General features: G+C 45.1%; 1 protein-coding gene across 1 annotated transcript in view; it reads left to right on the top strand.

Annotated features, from left to right (window-relative positions):
- The window catches only part of LOC142432067 (uncharacterized), a 45,264-nt gene that overhangs the window by 11,839 nt on the left and 14,561 nt on the right, over window positions 1–18,864 (top strand). The window lies entirely within an intron of this gene.

Below are 18,864 nucleotides of genomic sequence, written 5' to 3'. Positions count from 1 at the left end.
CGGGGAGGAAACATTTAAGAACTAGAGGAAAGTTATATGTTTCATCATTGCTACCCTACACCCTGCCTGGTTCATCTCCTCCCCACAACCCTTCAGTAAGGGGTGTCCAGTTGGCTACCATTGGGCTTTGAGTCTCCACTCTGCACTCACCCACATTTTCAATGATAGGATTTTTTTGTTCCTTGATGCTTGATACCTGTTCCCTTCGACAGCTCGTGGTCACACAGGCTGGTGTGTTTCTTCCATGTGGGCTTTGTTGCTTCTGAGCTGGATGGCCACTTTTTTATCTTCGAGCCTTTAAGACCCCAGACGCTGTATCTTTTGATAGCTGGGCACCATCACCTTTCTTCACCACATTTGCTTATGCACACGTTTGTCTTCAGTGCTTGTGTCAGGAAGGTGGGCACCCAGTGATAATGATTTTTAGTTCTTTGATGTCTGATAACTGGTCCCTTCTACACCTCATGGTCAGCCAAGCTGGTGTGCTTCTTCCATGTGGGTTTTGATGCTTCTCAGCTACATGGCCCCTTGTTTATCTTCAAGCCTTTAAGATCCCAGATGCTGCGCCGTCAGCTTTCTTCACCACATTTGCTTATGCACACATTTTTCTTCAGCAATCATGTTGGGAAGGTGTACATCCTGGAATGCCAATTTTATAGAACAATGTGTTCTTGCATTGAGTAAATGCTTGAGTAGAGACCCAATGTCCATCTGCTGCCTTAGTACTAAACCTATAACATAGACCTGTTTCCCCACACTCATATAAATATATTTACATATGTACATTCCAGTCTTTGGACCTCTATAAATACCCTTTGTCACCTAGTTCCTCTATTTCCTTTTACTTTCCTCTTGTCCCACTCTCATGCTCAGCCTTCATTTGGGTTTCAGTAATTTTTCTAGGTTACCGTGCCCTCGCTGAATCCCTACCACGTCACTCACACCCTCCTTGCTACTCATTTTGGATCACTTATTGCTCCCCTGTCCCTGGGTTGGTCAGCACCACCTCCTTTCCCCCTCTCCCGTGTCCCTCCAGAACTATTAGTCCCATTGTTTTCTCCTCCAGACTATTCATTCAGTCTATCTTATCTAGATAGATCTGTAGAGATAATAATATCCACCAAAAATCATCATTGCAAGATAGGCTATGAGTGAGAACACAGCTATTACAATAAAAAGGGAAACCAATTGCCCATAGAAGAATAGATTAATTAAAAGAAAAAATTTTTAAAAGAAAGAGAAACCTGTAAATAGATCAGGGTCTGATTTTTTATCTCTAGGCGTGTCCTTCAGTCAGGTCCAATGGGGTACCATGTTTTGGCCCCAGAGTCTGTCCTTTGTACTCCCTCGGGCCTCCCTGCTCTGCTCGCACTGTTGCTGTGTTGCACGCTTTTAGTGATTTGCCTCAGTGTCACAGCGTCAGTCTGGGCCAGTCTCGGCCCTGAGTCTCCAGTGTTGTCCCCCTTAGGGTCCTGGGCCATCAAGGAAAGGTGTGTCTCTTAGTGGGGTCAGCCATATTGTCCACTCTGTCCATTGGCTGTTCAGAGCTGGGATATCGTCCTCCAGGCCTGATGGGCCAGGATGTGCTCCACTCTCTCTTCCTCTCCCTTCATTTGCTCTCATTTGTGCTGATCAGAAATGCCCCTCTCCCCTAGCTGCAGCTTCAGTGCCATCCTCTCAAGTAAATTCTTCTGGGGTGAGGGGCAGTTGTCCACATAGCTGGTATGAAGACTGAGCCCTCAGGCCCCTCCACTGGCTCCCCACTCCTTATCTGCACACTGCATTCATCTGGCACTGGCTTTATATCTGGTCCCTCTTTCCCTGTGGAGACACAAACAATACCCTCCCCTTGGGTGGGTCAGTGCCTCATTCCCCCATCACACATCTTTCCCTCCCCCTTTCCTCCCTCCACCCCTGTTTTAGTTGGCTACCTTATATACCCCTGGATTTGGTCTGGCCCCTGCCATACTACCTGGACCTCACCCCTGGAGTGTTTATATACAGTAGCTTTTTCCCTGTGCCCCTTTTGCACTTACCTTTCTGTTCTCTCTCTCTCTCTCTCTCTCTCTCTCTCTCTCTCTCTCTCTCTCTCTCTATATATATATATATATATATATATATATATATATATATATATATATATAAACTTAGCGGACTCATGTTATACTTGTCCTTTTGTGCTTGCCTCACTTCACTTAGCATAATTTCCTCCCGTTCTTCCCATGTGTCGATATGCTTCATGTGTTCATTACTGCTGTTTAGTGATGCATAGTACTCCATTGTATGTATGTGCCACAGTTTTTTAATCCATTCGTCTCTTGATGGAAATTTGGGTTGTGTCCAACTCCTTGCAATTGTGAACTGTGCCGCAATGAACCTTGGAGCACAGATGCCTGGCTGTGGTTTGTTTCTTGCCTCTTCTGGGTATATGCTCAGTAGAGGGATTGCTGGATCATATAGTAACTCAATTTCCATCTGTTTGAGAAATCGCCAAATCGATTTCCATAGTGGCTGTACATACCTACAGGTGCAACAGCAGTGGATGAGAGTTCCTGTCTCCCCACAGCCCCTTCAACACTTGTTGCTTTCTGATTTTTTAAATTGTGCTATCTTTGAGGGTGGTAGGTGATATCTCATAGTTGTTTTGATTTGCATTTATCTTATGGTTAATGAACAGGAACATTTTCTCGTGTTTATTGGCCATTCGGATTTCAGACTCTGTGAAACTTCTTTTCAGGTCCTTTGCCCACCTCCTCATGGGCAATTAGTTTTTCTCTTATTGAAAGCTTGCAAAGTATTGTAGATTTTAGTAATAAGGTCTCTGTCTGATGTGTCATTGCTAAAGATGTTTTCCCAGTCGGTGGACTCTCTTATTACTCTCTTGATGAATTCTTTCAATGTACATAGGTGTCTTATCTTCAGTATATCCCACTTGTCTATTTGTGACCCCTCTGTATTTGTATCCTTCCCTATTTCTGGTAGCCTATGTAATCCCTGTGCCAAGGTTCTCAGATTTGTCCCAATTCCCTCATTGATGGCCCTAATTGTTTGGGGTTTTATCTCCAGGTCTGTGATCCACCTTGAGTTTATTCTTGTGCATGAAGTGAGGTTAAGGCCTTGTTTCATTTTTCTGCAGATAGATATCCATTTTTTCCAGCACCATTTATTGAAAATAATCTTCCCATTTAATATTTTTGGGCCCTTATCAAAGATCAGTTGCCTGTATACTGATGTTTCTATTTCTGGGTCTTCAGCTCTTTTCCATTGGTTTGAATATCTGTCATTATGCCAGTACCACACTGTTTTGAATACTGTGGCCATATAGTATGTGCTAAAATCAGGTAGAGCAAGCCCTCCCACTTTATCCTTCTTCTTGAGGAGTTCTATGCTAATTATAGGCTTCTTCCCTCTCCATATGAAGTTGGTCATCTGTTTTTCCAATTCTTTGAAGAAGGATGGTGGTATTTGTATCAGGATAGCATTGAACTTACATAGTACCTTGGGCAGAACTGACATCTTTACTATATTCAGTCTGCCAGTCCACGAGCATGGGCTATTCTTCCATTTGTTGAGGTTACTCTTGATTTCTTGAAGTAGTGTTTTATCATTTTCCTCATACAAATCTTTCGGTTTTTTAGTCAGGTATAACCCTAGGTATTTCTATTTGTGCTTGCCAATTGTAAAGGGTACTACCTTTTTATTCGTCTCTTCTGTGGTCTTGTCTGATGTGTTTCCAACACTCCGCTTGTGGAGTTTAAGGGATCTTCAATATATAGAATCATATCTTCTCCAGCTGAATACCTTTAATATCTTTCCTTTGTCTTATGTTGTTAGCTAGAACCTCCAGTACCATGTTAAATAGGAGTGGGGACAAGTGGCATCTTTGTCTGGTCCCTTTTCAGTGGAATTGTTTTTGTCTTTTCTCCATTAACTACCACATTAGCTGTTGGGTTTTCATATATGGTGTGTATAATATTGAGGAATTTTCCTTCTCTTCCTGTCTTCTTAAGTGTCTTAAACAGGAATGTGTGTTGGATGTTGTCGAATGCTTTTTCTGCGTCTATTGATATTATCATGTGGTGCTTATCATTTTTCCTGCCAATGCAGTGAATAATGCTGATGGTCTTTTGTATGTTGACCCATCCCTGCATCCCTGGTATGAATCCCACTTGGTCATGGTGAATTATTTTTTTAATATGCTTTTGTATTCTATTGGCCAGTATTTTGTTAAGGATTTTTGCATCGATGTTCATTTGGGTTATTGGTCTATAGTTCTCAATTCTTCTGGCATTTTTCCCGCTTTAGGTATCAAAGTTATACTAGCTTCATAGAAATCATTTGGGAGTTTTCCATCTTTTTCTATGTTCTGGAAGAGTTTGTGTAGGATTGGTGTCAGTTCTTCCCTGAATGCTTGGTAGAATTCACCTGTGAAGCCATCTGGCCCAGGGGATTTTTTGTTGGTAATCCCTTGATTACCTTGTCTATTTCTTCCTTTGCTATGGGTCTGTTGAGATTGTTGACATCCATCTGGGATAGTCTAGGGAGGGATTGTGTTTCCAAATATTAGTCCATGTCTTCCAAATTGTTGAATTCGTTAGAATATGACCTTCATAGTACTGTGTAATGATCCTTTTTATTTCATTAGGGTCTGTTGTAATGTCCCCTGTTTCATCCCTCATCCATGCAAATGTCGTTTGTTCCTTCCATTCTTTGGTTAGGTTTCCCAGAGGTCTATCAATTCTGTTAATTCTTTCAAAGAACCAACTTTTAGCGTCATTTTTTCCATAGTTTTCTTGTTTTCCCTCTCCTGTATCTCTGCTCTGACTTTTATTATATCTATTCTCTTGCTATTAGTAGAGTTGTTCTGTTGACTCTGCTCTAATTGGTATAAATTTTGTGTCACCATATCATCCACGGGTCCGTCCTCTTTTTTAATGTGTGCGTTTATTGCTGTCAGCCTTCCTCTGATAAATGCCTTTGCTGTATCCCACAGGTTTTGGTATGTCGTATTTTCGTTCTCATTGGTTTCTAGAAACTTCCTGATTTCATCTCTGATCTGAATCAATACCCACTCCTTTTGCAATAGAAAATTGTTCATCCTCCAATTGTTTACCCTTGTTTTCTTCACTGTCCTGTTAATTTCCAGCTTTATGGCACAATGATCGGAGAGAGATGGCTGTATAATCTCTATGTGTTTGAATTTACTCAAGTTTGACTTGTGTCCCAGCATGTGGTCTATTTTTGAATATGTTCCATGTGACCTTGAAAAGAATGAATTTTTTTGCATGTGGGTGGAAAGCTCTGAAAATATAAAGTCAAGTCGTCCAATTGTGCTATTTAGATCTGTAGCCTCCTTGTTGGGTTTCTTTCCTAATGATCTGCCTTTATCAGAGAGTGGTGTATTAAAGTCACCAACTATAATTGTTGAGCCTGTGTTCTCTTTTTTCATCTTCTGTGTTTGATTTACGAATTTCGCAGGCCTCTCGTTAGGTACATATATATTTATTGTGCTCACTGGTTCTTGGTCTATTGTTCCTTTGAGCATTATAGAGTGCCTCTCCTTGTCTCTTGTTATGTCCTGTATCTTGAGATCAATTTGGACAGATATTAAGATCGCCATCCCTGCTCTTTTTGCATTACCATTTGTTTGGTATATTTTTCTCCAGCCTGTTTTTGTCTGTAAGCTTGAGATGAGTCTCCTGGAGGCAGCAGATCGATGGGTTATGTTTCCTGAGCCAGTCTGTTAGCCTATGACTTTTAATGCCTGAGTTCAGGCCATTGATATTCAGTGTTATTATATCTATCTGTGGACTCTGTGATGTCATATTGTACCTTTTGTGATGGATATTTTTCTATCTACATGTCTTATCCGCTTGTTTTGTGTGAGTGGTTTATGTTTGCCTTCTTTCCACTTTTGAGCTGATGTTATTCTGGGGGCTGTTTCCTCTTTGTCGCCCCATGGGTGGAGTTGTTCTATGTGATGGTCTCTTATTTGCCCTCGGTGAGTGTTGATCTTCTGCCCATACTGGGTCGGAAAGGATCTTTTGTAGGGCTGGGTTTGTTTTTATGTATTTTTTGAGGTTGTCCCTGTCTGGGAAGACGCTTACTACTTCATCTATCTTAATAGATAATTTGGCTGGGTAAAGTATTCTTGGGTTTGCATTGTTTTCCTTTAATTTTTGAAATATGTTACTCTATTCCCTCCTCTTCTTCATCGTTTCCGCTGATAGATCTGAACATACTCTTGTTGGAGTACCTTTATACGTGAATGTTTGCTTTTCCCTAGCTGCTTTTATGATCTTCTCCTTTTCCTCATAGTTGAATAGTTTGACAATTACGTGTCTTGGTGACTTCTTGGGATTCACTCTGGCTGGTGTTTTTTCAGCCTTTTATATGGTTGCTTGGTTTTCATTTATTAAGCTGGGGAAGTTTTCCTCTAAGAATTCCCTTGCTATTTTCCCTGTTGACTTCTTTGTTGTGTCTTGTTCCGGTGTCCAATTCTAATATTGTTTCTTTTCATAGCATCTGACATGGCTCTCAAGTTTTTTTCCACTTCTTTGATTGTCTTATTTGACTGTTTTTCCCGTTTGCTGAGGTCTGCTTGGTTGTTCTCTAGATCACTGATGCGATTCTCTACCTTCTCAAGCCTATTCGCAAGGTCTGTCAATTTGTCACTGTTTTCTGTTATTTCAATTCTTAACTCTTGTATGTTCCTTTGGTGTGTTTGCCTTTACCTCCTCTATCATCTCTTTTTTTTTCTGAATTGCTTTCCTCAAATCCTTTATGACTTTAAGCAGAATTTTGAAATTTTCTTTTTGTGGCAGGTCAATATCTGCTTCTTCTGTGCACATCATTAGGTTCATGACTTCTTCCGTCATTGTTTTTTTTGTTTTTCCTGCTTTTTCGTTGAAGTTGTTGGAACTGGTTGCTGTTTATGTGTTGTTTTAGAGGAGCCTGGAGCCATCTTCCTGAGTCGAAGATCCCTGGGCTCTCTCTTAGGGGATTTGTATGAGTCCTTCTATGAACTACCTGCCGGTGGCTGTTCTTAGGGGTCAGGCTATCACTATATCTTCCTGTAGTTTCACTCTTATCCTAACTGTCGAGAATTCTGTTACTTGGAATGTGTATTGGATATTCTTCTCATGTGACACTGGTCGGATTGTTGTGGACCCACAATGGTGTCGCTTCCCTGGCCTAGCTCTAAGTAGGCTTCACAGTTCTTGGAGCACTTCGGCTGTCCTGTGGTGTTTTTCTCTGCAGCTGTAGTGCTGAGGAGGGCGTGCAGGTATGCCCTCCTTGGTGTAGCACTCTAGTTGACAGGGGAATTACCGTAGACAGAGAGATTGCCTTGTAGGTTGGGAGGATGTTCCCACAGTAGCGTGGACCTCACAAGTGGTGGTCAGGTGTTTCCCCCTGTTACTCGGAGGGCCTCAGGATTTAGGCTGGGGATGCCCCCAATTTTTTAGGGGAGAACCCCCTGCTTCTTGGTGTGTGGGAGAGGACCAGCATGAATTCCCCAGCTGCTTGCAATGCCAGTAAATGAGGGTGGGATCTCCCCTAGTTGGGTCTTCAGAGTTGCCCTATGCAGAGGGGAGTGGCCTGGAGGCCGCTAGTGTCTTGTAGTAGGAAAGAGAGTGAAAGGAGAGGAAAAAGAGAGAAAGGGGAAGACACAGACTGGGGCAAGAATGCCAAGCAAACTGACACCCACTCACCCACACACAACTAAAATGCACAGAGTAAACAAAAGTGAAAACAGAAAAGAAAAAAAGGAGAAGAAAACAACTAAAAAGGAGAACTAAATCTGTTGAGGCTGTGGTAGAAAATAGAGAAGAGCTTGAAGAAGAGGAGAAAAGAAGAAAACATGTAAGACGAGCGCAAGGAAAGCATAAAAAGAGAAGAGAAAAGGAAAAAGGAGAGAACTGTAAAAATAAATAGCTGACCCTGTGCTGCGCTGTGTGTAGCACTGACTTGTCCTGTGTGCAGCACTGTCTTAGGGATCAGGCTGCCCACTGGGAGGACAGGGTTGTCCTAGGATGAGTCTAGGGGTCTAGGAACCAGCAGTGGTATGTGCAAGGAATGAGAAGGAGCAGAGAGAGAGGCGAAGAGAGCAAAGACATAAAGAGGAAAGAAAGAAAAAAAGAAAGAAGGAAATGAACCCAACTGAGTTCACTAAGATTGGCTGTGATGGTAAAAAGGAAGGAGAGAGAGGAGGAAATAAAGAAAGAGCTGATCCCTTATTGCTTGAATGTGGGGCCAGAGGGGTTTAGACCCTGCCCCCAAGTGGCAGGTTGGTGTGCCCTCTTAATGCTGGGACCCAGTGGTGCTGGGCAGAATTGCCCTAGTTGACGAGATCGCCTTAGAGGTCTGACGGAGGTTTCCGCAGCAGCACAGCGCAGTGTGTTTGTCCCAAGTGCCTTGTGTGGTGTACAGCACTCCCACGAAGGGCAGGCTGGAGTTCCTCCTGCTATTTGCATTGATTTTCCCTAAGCAGAGGGTAGTGACCTGAAAGCCAGTAGTGGCATATGATAGAAGAGGAGAAAGAGGAAAAAAAGAGGGATAAAGAAGAAAGAGAAAATAAAACCCCAACACCAACCTGAGCTGGTTGAGACTGAGTGCGGTGGGAAAGTTAGAAGGGCTAGTAAATATAGAGAGAAGAAAGAGTAGTAGGTAAGGAGATTACTGATCCATGATCACCTGTCCATGAGGCTGGAAGAGTTCCAACTCTTCCTCAAGGTAGCGGGGTGGTATACCCATTTGATGTAGGGTTCCACAGATGCTGTGTGGGATTACTTCAAAAGCAAGATCGCGCTGTGGCCAGGAGTCACTTGGGTACTGGAGTTTGCTGATGTACCTGCCTTGTGCTGTATATAGCACTGCAGCAGGGGATGGGAGAGGGGCACTGGGGTGTTCCCTCAGCCCTGTCTAGGGCCCCAGGACAGGCAGGGCCTCCCCAGCTATGTGTAGAATCACTGAGAGGGAAGCTGGGCTTATTGTCCTATCTAGTCTGCTGGTACTTACTAGATCAGAGGATTTTATTTTTTTATCTCCCTGGCCAGCTAGAGTATAATAAAATGAAATTGCCTCTCACAGTCACAGGGCTGCAGTTCCTTGCTGTTTGAAGTTGGCACTTGCTACAGTGGTCTTTGTCATGCTAAAAGGCACCAGGCCCTGTAGCTGAGTTCTGTCATTCCTTAGCTAGGTTGCTTCTTTTGCTGATTTATGTTAAGGGCCTCTCCCTATGTGCTCCTTGGAGCTGAGCAACCAGACTTTATCCTCTCCTCCCTCTTATCCTCACCATGGGCGCAGGCCAATCTAAAATTGACCCGTTGACTCCACTGGGCTGTCTCTTAAAAAGTTTCTCCAGCCTAGGGTATACTCAGACCTTGCGAAAGAAAAAACTTGTTTTTCTCACCCAAGTCGCCTGGCCCCAGTACCAGCTTGATAACCAGTCACATTGGCCTCTGACTGGCACTTTCAATTTCAACGTTCTACAGGACCTGGACAATTTCTGCAGGTGGACAGATACGGATTCTGAAGTCCCCTATGTGCAGGCTTTTTGGGACTTGCGTTCCCGCCCTGACCTCTGTAACCATTGTTCTACCCGCCAAATACTGTTAGCGCAATCCTCTCAGCAAATGGAACCTGTCATTCAAACTCCTGAAGAGCCAGCTGAGCTCCTCAGCGTGCCGCTCCAGCTGCCCTATCAGTCTCCTCCGCCCACTGCGCCGTCCGATCACCAGTCCAATAGCTCTCCCCTGTCCTCACCGGTTGCCTCTCATACCCGTTCCCACAACCTCCTGCTTTTCTTTGTCCATTGAGAGGTTGCAGGAGTAGAGGGACTCGTTCAAGTCCACGTCCCTTTTTCCTTACAGGACCTGTCACAGATAGAGACCCGCTTAGGCTCCTTCTCGGCAGACCCCTCTAAGTTTATTAAAGAATTTACTTACCCAAACGTATGATTTAACCTGGCATGGCATCCAAATGATCCTTGCTTCCACCCTCACCTCCGAGGAACGTGCGCGGGTATCTGATGCAGGCCGCCAGTTAGCAAAGACCACGCTATCGACCCAAATGGCCCCTTGGGCGTGCATGCCATTCCACTAGAGGACCCCAGTTGGAATTACCAACCTGGCCGAGGGTCTGACCTCCCCCACAGAAACCTGATGCTCAGATACCTCATTAGAGCCCTAGAGACAGTCTCCAACAAGGTTGTCAACTGACAGACTAAGAGAAATCACTCAAAAGGCAGATGAGAACCCTGCTCTCTTTCTCAGCCGCCTCCAGGAGGCACTCACAAAGTACACTCGTTTAGATCCAGGGTCTAAAAGCGGGGCCTCTATTTTGGCCTCTCACTTCATCTCTCAGTCATCCCCTGACATCAGAAAAAAAACTAAAAAAAGACTGAGAAGGGCCCTGAAACCCCTACACAGAATCTGGTAAAAGTGGCATTTAAAGTTTTCAATGCCCGGGAAGAGACGGCTGAAGCCACTTGCCAGGTGAGGGTCCAGCAGATGGTTAGCCTCCATTCCCAAGCCCTGGTAGCGGCCTTAAGGCTAGCAGGTAATCCTGTTTGTCGCCGCACCCCAGGGTTGCCAACGCCTACTGCCAGGAGCCTGCTTCAAATGTGGCTGAGACAACCACTCAGCAAAAGTCTGCCCCAACCCCAAGCCTCCTACCAAGCCTTGCCCGCTGTGCAGACAACCGGGCCACTGGAAGTCGGACTGCCTGACCCTGGCTCTGCCCCTGGCTCCGCAAAGCCGAGGCGCTGAGATCCAGAAAACTCCAGACACAGAACTGCAAGGTATGAAGTTGCTGGGGTTCATGGACTGAAGAGGCCCTGGCTCCTCGACTCCAGTAACCCTCGCCAAGCCCAGGGTCACGCTCCAGGTAGCGGGTAAATCCATCTCCTTCTTGGTGGATACGGGGCTACCTACTGTTATTCCCTCTCACTCGGGCCCTACTTTTCTTTCCCAGACCTCTGTTGTGGGGATTGACGGATCCCCCTCAACCTCCAGGCAAACCCACCCCCTGTTTTGCACATTTGACAAAACTCCATTTTCACACTCCTTTTTGGTTATCCCCTCTTGCCCAGCTCCGCTACTAGGCAGAGACATTATGTCTAAATAAAAGCCACTATTTCCTTCTCTAACCCCCTGACCTCCTCCTCTAATCTCCTTATGGTCATGCTTAACAGTTTTAACAACCCGAGCCCTGTTGTTTGCACTTTACCACCCCCTACCGTCACCCGCTTACCAGAAGAGTCGCCAGAGGTATGGGACACAAGTACCCCCTCTGTAGCCTCCCATCACACCCCGGTATTAATTAAGCTAAAAAATTCTGAAGTTTACCCCAACCGACCGCAGTTTCCCATTTCCAAAACCCACCGACTAGGCCTCAAGCCCATAATAGACAGATTAGTAAAACAAGGTCTGCTCACCCCTGTAAACTCACCCTGTAACACCCCTATTTTACCAGTAAAAAAACCTAATGGACAATACCACCTCGTGCAGGACCTCCACCTAATTAATGCTGCAGTAGTCCCGATCACCCCTGTAGTCCCTAACCCTTACACTCTCCTTTCCTGAATCCCTGTGGGCACTGCCCACTTTACCGTCCTGGATCTCAAAGATGCTTTTTTCACTATTCCTATGCCCCAAGACTCTAAGTTTCTGTTTGCATTCATGTGGCATGATCCTGTTACAGACTTAGCCCAACAACTTTCCTGGTCTGTCTTCCCACAGCGGTTCTGGGACTTCCCCCATTTTTGGACAAGCTCTTGCCAAAGATTTGATACAATGTCCCCTGCCTCCGTGGGTTGTATTACAATATGTAGATGACTTGCTATTGTGTTCCCCCTCTGCTATTGTGTTCCCGCCACTACTCTGTTAAACTTTCTAAACTCCAAAGTTCAAATAGCGTTCACCAAAGCCACGTGCCTTGGCCTGTCCATCACCCTTACCCACCGGGCAATCACATATGACAGGATCAAAGCCATACAAGCTCTCCCCGCTCCCCGGTCTGCAACAGAAATCTCATTCTTTTTAGGTCTAGCAAGATTTTTCAGGCATTGGATCCCTAACTTTTCGCTTCTAACCAAACCTTTGTACCAGGCAGCCAAAGAATCCCCCATGGATCCCCTTACCTCCAGGCTGTACACCAAGCATTCCTCTTGCTACAGAAAGCTCTATGCACCACTCCCACCCTTGCTTTGCCAAACCCCTCTAGACCTTTCCTTCTGTACATAAATGAAAAACATCAGCTAGAACTGGGAGTCCTAGTGCAGCCTATAGGCTCCTCTCCCATTCCAGTCGCTTACCTCTCCAAACAATTAGACCCTACTGTTTGCAGATGACCACTGAGCCTTCGAGCTCTCACGGCGGCCGCCGAATTAAACATTGAAGCTAGAAAAATCAATTTATTACAACCCCTCACCGTATTTTCCACCCACCACCTCACCTTTTGTCTCAGCAAACTCTTCCCCACTTGGGACCCTCCCACATTCAATTGTACCATCTACTCTTTATAGAAGACCCCTCAATAACTCTGTCTCATTGCAGCTTGCTTAACCCAGCTACCCTCCTCCCTGTTCCAGAACAGGTCCCTATGCAACCTCATTCATGTGTGGAAGTTATTCACACCTTCCAATCTCCCAGACCTGAATTTCACAGATCAACCGCAACCAGATGCTGAGCTTACCTTGTTTGTAGATGGAGGCTCCCTGCTGAATAACTGGAAACCAGCAGGCAGCTTATGCGGTGGTAACATCTTCCAAAGTAATAGAGGCAGCCCCGCTTCCCTCAGGAACCACCTCTCAGCAGGCAGAAGTAGTTGCCCTCACCCGGGCCCTTACCCTATCCGAGGGACTGGTTGCCAACATCTACACCAATTCCAAATATGCCTTTCTGATAGCACATACACATTGCATGTTGTGGAAGGAAAGAGACTTTCTTACCACAAAAGGAACCCCATTATAAATGGGCAGCTCATCGCTAAACTATTACGGGCTATCCTCTTACCAAAGAAACTAGCCATTATTCATTGCCGGGGACACCAGGCCTCTAGTGACCCCATGGCCAAAGGCAGTGCCTTCACTGACCGTACTGCTCGCTCACTAACACAAACCCCCTTTCCCGCTCCTAGCTCGTATGCTTTTTATCTCCCACTGATGAGGAAAACACTCAGTACTGCTCCCTTCCTCGACGAGAGGGATGGGTATACAAAGGTAACTTGCGCATTCTCCCAAAGTTACAACTGATATCCACAATTCTCTACACATAGGGCCACAAGCTTTGTACAAGTTTTTAACCCCCATATTTCACCCCACTGGACTATGGAACACTATCAACACAGCACATGCAAAATGCAACATCTCTGCCCTCTCCAGTAGCCAGGGAAATCAACACCCTGGTAGACAGCTCCACCAAATGCGAGGGCACCTACCGGGACAGGACTGGCAGATAGACTTCACCCACATGCCAAAACATAAGCAGTTTAAATATCTCCTCACTATGGTTGACACATTTTCAGGATGGATCGAAGCCTTTCCCACCTCTGAGAGTGCAAGCATAGTCGTCGCTCACCTTCTCCAAGACATCATTCCTCGCTTTGGCCAGCCTGCTTCAATCCAGTCAGACAACGGCCCAGCCATTATATCTAAGGTACAACAGGCAGTTAGCGCCTCACTGGGCATCTGCTGGAAACTCCACGCAGCCTACCACCCCCAATCTTCTGGTAAGGTCAAGCCATCTAACAGTCTCATAAAACAACAGCTTACCAAATTCTCCCTAGAACTGCGACTTTCTTGGCCTCAACTCTTACCCTTCTCTCTTACTTGCCTGCATGCGGCACCCTGGGAGCCGTCCGGCCTCAGTCTGTTTGAAATACTCTAAGGACGACCCTTCCTTTTCTCGCCTCGTCCAACAACTGATTGCCCTCCGCTAGCTTAATACCTCCCATACTTGTCCTTACTCCGCAACCTTCTTAGACAACACGCAAACTCCGCCATCCCTGAACCCTCTCTGACCTCTGCTGATTACCTAAAACCAGTGCATACTGGAGATGCTGTGTTAATCAAATCCTTATCTAAACCTTTAGCCACCCCGGTGGAAAGTCCCCTACACTGTCATACTTACCACTCCCTCAGCAATCAAGGTACTTGGAATAGATTCCTGGGTACATTTGTCCCGAGTCAAGGCAGCAGTAAAACACGACCATGAGTCCCAGTGGTCTGCTCAGTCTACTGGTACTATGTCTCTCCGTCTCACTTGCTTCACCAAGCCAGCCAGCTAAACCTAACATAACTTCCCCTTTCTCTTGGAGATTCTTTCTCACTGAAAATGTAACTAACCTCCAACATGGCAAGCATCACAGGAGAAAGTTTATCTCCGAGCCACTTCCGACTGCCCGGTCATCGGTTGCTCCGGTCCAGTTTACCGTAATTTCACTTCGTTCAAACAGGGTTCTAACTCCCCAAATGCACACACTTTCATAAAACCAACTCCCCCCATTATTTGTTTTTTACATGACCAAACCTCTTACCCCGCATGCGCACGACAATGGGTAGAAGAAAACACAGGGTGTCCCTGGAAGTCCTGCAATATTCACCATGTTCACCCCTACCTTATATCCATATCCCACCAGTTCCATTGGTCAGGAACACAATTCACCTTAACCATCCGTGACCCGTGGGATGATAAGTGAACCAGCCCAGTCAAAGGAACCTGGTATTTCTCCCCCCACAGCCCATACCCCACATCTAAACTGTTCAGATGGAATTCGCTAGTACAGGTCCAATACACCATCCACCATGATACTCAGATCTAAAAACATCAACTCACTAACAAAATTTCTAAATCTTCCGGGTCCCCCTTCTCCTGGCTCGCCCTGCTGCAGCAGGGACTGCCCATCATCCCTAGCAGGGAGTAGGCAACCTTTCCACCTACCTCATGTGTGCGGCCCTGGAATGCTCTCCTCTGATAGCAGTACCGGCTCCTGCCCTGTCATTTTCACCCAACGTAATGACCACGCAACCCATAACCACCCCCAATGTCCCTCTATACATCCAACCAGAAAACACTCGTGCTATTTTGCTACTCCAATGCATCTACACAGGCATGTAATACCACCCAGATCCCCTCCGGGCCACTAACAGCCCCAGAAGGATTTTTCTTTTGGTGCAACCATACACTCACTAAGCATTTAAACATCAGTTCCACCTCTACCCTTTTGTGTCTGCCCATCACTCTGGTTCCGCAGCTCACTATATATACCCCGGCTGAGTTCTAGGACAAATACATCCAGGTATACAGTGGAACGAAAAGAGCAGTTTTTCTCCCTGTAGTAGTAGGACACTCCTTAGCCTCATCAGCAGTTGCAGTAGGACTCAGCGGTGGGGCCCTTGAACACTGTCATCACAGCAGACAAACTAGCCACCCGCTTCCAGCTGGCGATCGATGCCTCCACTGAGTCTCTAGCCTCCCTGCAAAGACAAATAACCTCTGTTGCCCAAGTTGCCTTACAGAACCGCCATGCTTTAGACCTCATCATGGCTGAAAAAGGAGGGACTTGCCTCTTCCTCCAAGAGGAATGCTGCTACTACATCAATGAATCGGGAGTTGTAGAAACTAGAGTCCAGACCCTCAACAAGCTAAGCCGTGAGCTGCAAAACACCAGATTGAGAACAGACGGATCCTCTTCCTGGTGGAACTCTTCTCTGTACCCCCTCTTAGCCTCCATCTTAGGACCCATAATTTTAGTCACAATATTGCTCTTAATTGCTCCATGTCTCATCCAGTTCCAGCAAAGCCGACTCTGCAAAATCACCCGTATAGCAGTTCACCAGATGATGCTACAACAATCCAACCTCTCCGTCCAGTGCCGGCCGAAACTCCCAGTACTCTGCCTGAAGAACCTCTTCCCCTTTGCTCTTCGCCCACTACCAGCAGGAAGCAGTTACAGAAAAGGTTAAAGTAGTGCCTTTTCCCTATAAGACAGAGTCTAGAATGTCTGGCCTTGGCACAAGGAACTCCATTTTGAATCTGGTGCCTCCATCTTAGCTCTCAAGACTCACCCCCTTCTCCAGCCTCCCCTCCCCTTTGCTTAACTGCAAATTCCGGGAACCAGATGTTCCCAGAGCCGGGATGTTCTTTAAAGATATGTTTACTCCACCCATCCCTGACCTATAGATAAGTTCTATTTATTTATTTAACATAGATAAGTTTAATGACCGTTTCCCTTCTGAAACCCCTGTGTGCGCACGTCCTCCCCAGCTGTGCCTGCCAGCAGGGGGTATAAAAACGCCGCCAGAAATTTCCATTGCGTGGCTTCAATAGCTCAATACTCTGAATTGCTGAACCCGCCTGCAAGCTTCTCAATAAAGCCTGCTTCTAAAACTTCGTTAATTGGGTCTTTGGTTCTGTTTCGCGTCCAAATAAACCTTATAGCTGGGCACCATCAGCTTTCTTCACCACATTTGCTTATTCACCCACTTTGTCTTTGGCGGTTGTGTCGGGAGGGTGAACATCATAGAATGCCAGTTTAATAGAAGAAAGTATTCTTGCATTGAAGGAGTACTTGAATGGAAGCCCAATGTCCTTCTGCTACCTTAAAACTAAACCTATAAATATAGGCACATAGATCTATTTCCCCATCCTCATATATAAATATACTTGCATATGTACATGTCTTTATCTAGACCTCTATAGAGGCCCTTTGCCTCCCAGCTCTTTCCTCTATTTCCCTTGACTTTCTTCCTGTCCCACTATCATGCTCCGTCCCCACCTAGGTTTCAGCAATACCTCATCGTTTCATTACCCTTGATCATGCCCTACGAGGCCTCCCACACCCACCTCATCACCAATTTGGATCACTTTTTGTTCCCTTGTCCCTGGGTTTGTTAACACCACTTCATTTCCCCCCACCTCCTCCTATCCTCTGTTCCCCTGGAACTGTCAATCCCATTGTTTTCTCCTCCAGATTGTTCATCTAGCCTATCTTATTTAGACAGACCTGCGGAGATAATAACATGAACAAAAACAAGACAGAGCAAAACCAAGCAACAATATACAACAAAACAACAACAGCGAACCACTGACAAAGAACAAAACAAGAAAGAAAAGCTTGCAGTTAGTTCAAGGATCGTTTATTGGCCTTTAGGAGTGTCTTCCAGTCCAGTCTGTTGGGGCACCACGCCTTGGCCCCAAAGTCCACCTTCAGCATTCCCTGGGAACCTTGCCGCTCCATTCCCTTGCTGTTCTGCTGCACTCCCCCAGTGCTTTGACTCGGTGTGGTGGGATTAGGTCAGGCGCAATTCCAATAGCGTGTCTCCCGTGCTGTCCCCCACAGGGCCACGGGTCAGTGAGGGGCATCATGTCTCATAGTGGGGCTGGCCATGTGGTCCTCTCTGTGGACTGGCTGCTCTAATTGGGGTCATCGCCCCCCACCTTTCCCCTTTTATAGCATCACAACACATAGTCAACCCTCCCTTCTTCCTCCCTTTCACCCCTAGTAGCCACAAGTGAGTCTTGCTGTCTTTGCTGTTGTGTACCAAGCCCATTCTGACTCATGACACCCCGATATTAGAAAGTAGAACTGCCCCATAGGGGCTCATACAACTCTTATCACAATCCATATATACATCAATTATGTAAATCACATTTGTACATTCATCGCCCTCATTCTCAAAACATTTGCTCTCCACGTAAGCCCCATGGCATCAACTCCTCATTTCCTCCCCTCATTCCCCACTCCCTGTTTGTAGTCTCTATAGGCTCAAATCTCCAGCTTTTTTGGTGATCTGCCAAGCACTTAACCATTGTGCTACCAAGGCCCCTTTGTTGTCTATATATATTCATATCATATAAGAGTGAGAGTATACAATATTTGTTCTTCTGTGACTGACTCACCATCCATGTTGTGGCATCTAGCAGGGTTTCATGTCTCTTGATGATTAGTAGTCCATTGTATATTTCACATCTTCTTTATCCATTCATCTTTAGATTGTTTCCACCTTTGGGGTGTTGTGACTAATGTTGCGAGGGACATTGGTGTTGCCATGCACTGAACTCCTGTAATCTGCTAGTCAGGGTCTGTTACTTTTAGGCCCAAACTGACCACAGCCTTTACGTTTTGTAAGTGGTTGGGGGGAAAAGGAAGAATAGCTGATAACGTGGAAGTGATGAAATTCCAATTTCAGTGTCCGTGAGTAAAATTTTACTAAGCTGTAGCCACATTCGTTCATGTATATGCCATCTGTAACTCTTGCCTGCGGAGTTGTAGAGCTGTGACCGATATATATCCCACAGAATTTAAGCTATTTATTATCTAGCCTTTTATAGAAAAAGTTTTCTAATGTGCATCTTTTTATTCATGTGCATTTAAACAAAAATATTTTTATCTTGAGCAAAGACTCATTGTGACTGGTTTTTAGAAATTACTTATCTGAGGCTGAGAAGAAAGTTTGCATTTTAGAATTGGGTGCATTGTCCCCCATACTAAATCAAGTTTTTATTTTCCTATTTAAATATAATCTATTTAATATCTCTTTCAATCTTTCAGTTATTTATAGTGATGGGTTAAAATTGCTCACTAAAGAGGGCTGATCTGTTTATTGTTGTAATTCTTCCCTTTTTTATATTTATGTGTGGATCTTTTGTATATTACATATTATTCACTAGCTGTTTGCACAAGTTATCTTTATCATTTTATTCCCAATCTTTCAGAATTCTTATGTTTTAGATTGTCCAACACTTAGCTGGACTTTAGATTTTGATATCTTTGTCTTTTAACAAGAAGATTTGGTTCATTTACAATAATTGTAATAACTGATAAAATTGAAAATACCATTTTTACCTTATTTGTACTTTC

Source organism: Tenrec ecaudatus, chromosome 18, assembly GCF_050624435.1.
Source record: "Tenrec ecaudatus isolate mTenEca1 chromosome 18, mTenEca1.hap1, whole genome shotgun sequence".
Classification (NCBI taxonomy): domain Eukaryota; kingdom Metazoa; phylum Chordata; class Mammalia; order Afrosoricida; family Tenrecidae; genus Tenrec; species Tenrec ecaudatus.
This window is presented reverse-complemented; position numbering and strand designations above follow the sequence as displayed.